We start from the raw sequence: 6,462 nt of genomic DNA, 5'->3' as shown, positions 1-6,462 counted from the left end.
TCGTAATTCATAATCCCCCGTTTTGTATTTGAGGTCTGGAGTGCGGGATCCCGATTTAGAATAGTTCATTACCGGCACGTATTTTCCTGTCCTTGCTTTTCATTTAATAAATCGTTGTATTATTTTCCGTATATACCTGAACGCAGTTTCCTGTTTGATTTTAAAAGATAAGGCTGCGGTACTCTTGCCATTTCCCCCCATTCCGCGCGCTTAGATTTTGGAATCCGCTATTGAGCTTCCGCCTCGGGAGTTAAAGCCTCGTAATCGGCCTCCGCAACTCTGGTGTTAATCGGAGTTGCATGACAATACAATCATGTGAAAAAGTAAGTACACCCCATGTAAAGTTTTGACTTTTTCAACATATTTCAACATACAGCTATTTGATCTTCATTTCAACAATATTGATAGATAAAGGTGATATGATATAACAAATATCATGAAACATTTACATTTTGTAGTCCATTGTTTAATTTAAATAAACATAAATGCAAATTTCGCATGTGGAAAAAGTAAGTACACCCTCATGAAATGTTTTTAAAAATCTTTTTAACATATGTATGTGGACATATCAATGTTTGATCTTCATTTAAGCAGTATCTTCAGATAAAGGTGATCTAATTGAACAAAAAACAATGACAAATTGACTTTGGAATAATTTATTCAACAAAAAATTAACAGAGATGCCATTTCCTTCTGTGGAAAAAGTAAGTACACCCTTGGCTCCAACAGGTGGTATTGCCTCCTTTGGCAAAACAACCTCAAGTAGGCGTTTCTTATAACTGTCTACCAGTCTCTGACATCGACTGGGAGAAATTTTTGCCCACTCCTCCATGCAGAATTCTTTCAGCTGTGTGATGTTTGAGGGGTTTCTTGCATGCACAGCTCGTTTCAAATCCCCCCACAACATCTCGATGGGATTTAGATCCGGGCTTTGACTTGGCCATTCCAGAACCCGCCATTTCTTTCTTTTCAGCCATTCCTTGGTGGATTTACTGGTATGTTTAGGGTCATTGTCATGTTTCAAGGTCCACCTTCGGTTGAGCTTTAACTCTCTAACAGATGGCCTCACATTATCCTGAAGCACCCTCTGGTACAATGAAGAATTCATAGTGGATTCTATGATGGTGAGCTGCTCAGGCCCTGATGCAGCAAAGCTGCCCCAAACCATAATATTTCCACCACCATGCTTTACAGTTGGTATCAGGTTGTTGTGGTCAAATGCTGTCTTTGGTTTTCACCAAACATGTCTTCTGGTACTGTGGCCAAATAGCTCTGCTTTTGACTCATCTGTCCAGAGCACATTGTTCCAGAAGTGCTGGTCTTTGCCTAGGTATTCATTGGCAAACGTTAGTCTTGCCCTGATGTTCTTTCTGGACAGCAAAGGTTTCCTCCTTGCACACCTCCCATGTAGATCAAATTTGTGCAGCCTCTTTCTCATGGTAGACTCGTGCACTTTGACATCAACAGTGGCAAGAGCTACCTGTAGGTCCCGTGATGACATTCTGGGGTTCTTCGAGACTTGTTTAAGCATCTTGCGGTCTGCTCTCGGGCTGAACTTGCTGGGGCGGCCTGGCCTGAACAAGTTGGCAGTTGTTTGGAATCTTCTCCACTTGTAGATGATCTTCCGGACAGTGGAATGATTGATTTCAAATTGTTTGGAGATCTTTTTAAAACCCTTCCCAGACTCGTAGGCATCTTAACCTTCTTTCTGCAGGCCTCAGAGAGCTCTTTTGATCTTGGTATGGTAATGCAGCACACTTCAACAACAAAGAGCAAACCAAATAAATGTCTGAGGTTTAAATAAGACAGGTTCCTCCAAGATCCTCTCTCACGATGTTCTAATCATTTGCACCTGATACTAATTTTAGGTATTTGAAGTAGTGATAAATGTAGGGGTGTATTTACTTTTTCCATATGCGAAATTTGCATTTATGTTTGTTTAAATTATACAATGGACTACAAAATGTAAATGTTTCATGATATTTGTTATATTATATCACCTTTATCTACCAATTTTATTGAAATGAAGATCAAATAGCTGTATGTTGAAATATGTTGAAAAAGTCAAAACTTTACATGGGATGTACTTACTTTTTCACGTGACTGTATACATATATACACACATGATGTGCTGCATAGCATGACAATTGTGAAATTCCAAAAAACAATAGTTGCCATGGAAACAGTAATTTGGAAAATTTGACCGATCGTGTTTTACATGATGGAAGGTCATGCATAACAAATTCGGTTGATACATTTTCTAATTGCAGCCTCTATCTGTGTTTGAGATGTTTTGGATAGCATTGGCCTTGAGCTTTAACTAGTTTTGATCAAATTTTATACACAAAGAAAACACATGTATAAAAATAAGCTGTGCAAGTTTGTATCTGGTATCTTGAAGAAATCCTGAGGTATAGTAAAAATATGGGCAATACACCTGGCTCTCACCTGGTAGAATAAACAGTATACTGCACCGACTAAAGGTATTTAAACCAATTTCAATGGTTACTAGACAACAGGGCAGCAGGTAGAATCATACTAACATAATCATAAGACTTTAAAGTTTTAACGAACAAACAAAAAAATACCTATTTTTGGGGGGCAACCACCCCCACCTCCCCCAACCCCTATATACCTCCTCAAACCCCAATTTTTCTTTTGCCTTGAACAAACTTTGGTACATCATGGTTGACGAAGTTTGTGGTGAAGTTTCATCGAATTTGGTTGTGTCGTTTCTGAGAAGAAAGCAAATATCTATTTTGGGTGGGGTCAAACCTGGACCCACGGCAGACGACCCCCTTTGGCCCAGATTTTCATAATGCCGTGAACAAACTTTAGTCACAACATCAATTTTGATTGACAAATTGAATTTGGGTTGATTGACAGACGTCTCCTTTTTGAAGCAATGTTTTACGGCCGGATGCTCTTCCTGCCGCCAACCCTGTTGGTCGCCTCTTGCGACACACAGGTAATTACCAGGGAACTGGTACTCAATTTGCCGACCTTGGATGGATGACAGGCTGAGTCAACAACCCTCGCGTTAATTCAGCGATCGACCGGGATTCAAACCCAGGATCAAAGGATCCCAAGCTGGCACCCTAACGGCTAAGCCAACACAAGACTCTATCACATAATGTTTTCTCAGAATGCCTAACAAATTCAAGAGCACCCATTCTGTGCAAAATTGTATTTTTTTGTTGTGACAGGGGGATGATAAAAATGAATTATCTTGTCTGAAAGAGCAGGTTTCCCAATTAGAAGAAGAAAATGACGAACTGAGGAGAAACCCTGAGCAAGTCCGCACAGAGAGAGAGAATGAGTCATCACTGACTGATTCAAGCGTGAATGAAGGTAGGTCTTTTTTTCTGTGTTGAACAAACTTATACATGTAGTTTAAACAATTTTATCACATGGATTCGTTTGTCTAAACTTTGATTTAATTCAAGAATTACCATGCCTCAGGTAATCAGGCTCAGTTTGAAATATTTTCGATGTAAACAAAGCACAACAGTTGTGACTAGATCAAGGAGAACGGACACGACCAAAACAACTTTGCAGATTTCGAAACATAAACATATCTTAAACACTTCTATTGAGTTCATTTCACAAATATCTTCGCGGTTTTATTAGAATTTGTCAAAATATCGCCGAACAAGCAAAATCAGTTTTGTCAAAACCGCAAACCGGAAATGACGTTTGCGAAGTAACCCAGTTTTTCGTTCTTAAAGCCTTGTTGGCTTTGTGACGATCAGAACATCGCTTTGTTTTCGTTACGATCAGTTGGAATCATGCCCAGTCGTTGTGTGGCTGCTGCTAGTGCGTGCCCGTACATGCGGAGAGGTAAGAACGTGGACATACGTACGTTGACGTACGTACCAAAAATAAGGCCTCACTGTCCGGAAGTTTGCATATCGCAGTTACGATTAATCGCAAATTAGTTTTAATGGCCAAGTATTCAATTTTCAAACCGCGAGGCAGAAACAACAAACACAGAATTGTTCCTTTGCTGTCGCTTGACCATACGTGCAAAGAAAAATTAAAACTTGCATCGTTCCTTCGGTCTTCGCTCTCGTCCTTCACCGTTCCTTCGCTCTCGTCCTTCGCTGTTCCTTCGTTCACGTACAAAACGTATGTGTTTGCTAAATAAATGGCCATAACTTGGTAACCACTTGTCCGATTAATAGCAAACCTTGAAAAGGCACATCCTCAGGTCCCCAGCAATATACCTGGCAAGTTTCACTTAAATCGGACCAGTGGTTGTCGAGAAACAGCGGTCACAGACATACACACAGACAGACACACAGACACACAGAGATTGCTTGCATTATAGAGAGTGCTATAATGATACAATTATTACAACTGATACACCTGCAGTGCTGCACTAAGTCAATAAAGTCGTATTTCGTTTCTGTGTTTCTATCCATTTCTTGCCTCACGGCACCGAACATTAATTAAATATTAGTTATGTATTCCATTGACCAGAAAAAGAAACTTTTTCAATTAAAAAAAGAGACATAAAAATGAATACCATTCAGTATTTTGGAGTCGCCCGAGATCAAAATCGATCGCCATTGTGTCTGTGTCCGACGATTTCTCTTCTTCACTCTCTGGACGGTATGGTTCGAATCTGTATGGGAGAATCGAGTGTGATTCCCCAAGATTATTAACTTTCTCTTCATTTTCCGCATCAGATTGGTCAGAAATATCGCTGATATCCAGACTTCCGCAACTATCGGAGTCGGTGTCTGCCATTGTTTACTACTAGGGCGTGCCCGTACGTGGGTGCAAAAAAACATGCGTGCAAACAACAACAACAAAAAAAAACTTTGAAACCACGTGGCAGTAACGACCACAGAACCCCCCCCTCTATTTACATGAAATGGTTTGGTCCATTCGCAAAGCCAAAGCGAACGGCTTGCGAGTACGGTAGAACCCCCCCCCCCCCCCCCTCTATTTACATGAAATGGTTTGGTCCATTCGCAAAGCCAAAGCGAACGGCTTGCGAGTACGGTGACCATATCTTGGGAACCACTTGTCCGATTAATTTCAAACCTTGAAAAGGCACATCCTCGGGTCCCCAGCAATATACCTGGCAAGTTTCAAGTATATCGGACCCGTGGTTGTCGAGAAACAGCGGTCACAGACAAACACACAGACACACAGAGATTACTGGAATTATAGATAGATTGCGCAGTCACATCAGCTTCCTCCAATGACATCACATCGTGGAGGGCAGATTATCGCGAGATGCTGGCTGGCGCGAGAGAAATCGTCTGCTATTGGCATTTTAAAACTCGGATATCTCACGATTCACGCATGCTAGAGCAACAATTTTTGCGCCAAACTTAATCTTTTTTGTTGCTACAATTAATTAATCTTAAGCATTTGATGTCTATACTCATGTCTGTTCCCTTTTAACCTTTTCAAAGGCGCTGAACCCTAACGAAACCTACTGAACACTCTAATGCGTTTTCTGTTCTTCTTTTCGGGAGGCGATCTGGGAAATGCGTGGTTTTGTTTTGGCAAGGGCCACCCTCAAATCATTTTCGCATGCAAGCCTGCTCCTTTTCTTTGTTTTAATGTCCACCAGTTTCGAAAACGCATGCTCGCAGAGATACGTTGTAATGAACGGCGTGAGGATCTCAAGGGCAATTTTAGCGATGTGAGGATACCCTTCCATTTGGCGGCACCAAAACGTTGAGAGCGTTGTTGTGCCGAAGAGTTGTTGTTGAGTCTGGCTCTGCTGAAGTTCGATGAGGTCGTCGAGGTATTGGTCATTGACATCTGCCATTGCAACGTCGAAAGTAAACGGCTGCCGCACCCATCCTGGGTATTGCTCTTGGTCGGGGAAGTAGCCGTCAAATGATTTTCCCAGCTCGTCCCAAGTGCGTGGCAATCGCTTGCTTCAGCTCCCCGGTACAGCAGTGCCTCCAACTTCAGACTCACCTTCGATCCCGCTCACGCACTCATCCAGTAGCGAAAAGTTCGCGAAGTTGTCGTTCTCTGTTCGCCGCCTCCACAACGGTAACTTCTTTCGGAAAGCGCTCAGCTTTTCTTTCATTTTTTTTTTTTTTTTTTTTTTGTATACTGAATCGAGGCTCGTGAAAGAGCTGACATTTATTTCACAAACAAATCAACCAGACAAACAAAATATATAAAAAGAGCGTACAGAATATACAGATTCGATGACAATCACTCCACCGCCCTGCATCTGGCAATTGAGATGATTGAGTGCGTCGAAGATGTCAGCCAAGTACGCAAAGGCGAGGATGAACTCTGACTCTTGGAAGTGTGTTGCATGGCAATGCTGGTGTTCTCGCAAAAACAGGGCTAATTCTACACGCAAGACAAAAACACAGCTCACTACCTTCCCTAGTGATAACCATCGAATGTTAGAGTGGTAGAGAAGGACTTCGAATTCAGAGCCGATTTCATTGCACAGCTCTTTGAAGATGCGATGAT

The 6,462-nt window shown here is 41.7% G+C and overlaps 1 protein-coding gene across 2 annotated transcripts in view; it reads left to right on the top strand.

Moving 5' to 3' along the window:
• The first annotated feature begins 1,976 nt into the window (after positions 1-1,976).
• LOC137417457 (uncharacterized) overlaps positions 1,977-6,462 on the top strand; it is a 31,408-nt gene continuing 26,922 nt past the window's right edge. Inside the window, exon 1 of one of the 2 annotated variants that reach the window (XM_078770465.1) lies at positions 1,977-3,351. The gene's annotated coding sequence lies outside the window, so the exon portion shown is untranslated. The remainder of the gene's footprint in view (positions 3,352-6,462) is intronic. The other variant, XR_013621911.1, reaches the window with a different exon arrangement.

The sequence above is a fragment of the Myxine glutinosa genome, chromosome 1 (genome assembly GCF_964187855.1).
Source record: "Myxine glutinosa chromosome 1, kmMyxGlut1.1, whole genome shotgun sequence".
NCBI classification, from domain to species: domain Eukaryota; kingdom Metazoa; phylum Chordata; class Myxini; order Myxiniformes; family Myxinidae; genus Myxine; species Myxine glutinosa.
This window is presented reverse-complemented; position numbering and strand designations above follow the sequence as displayed.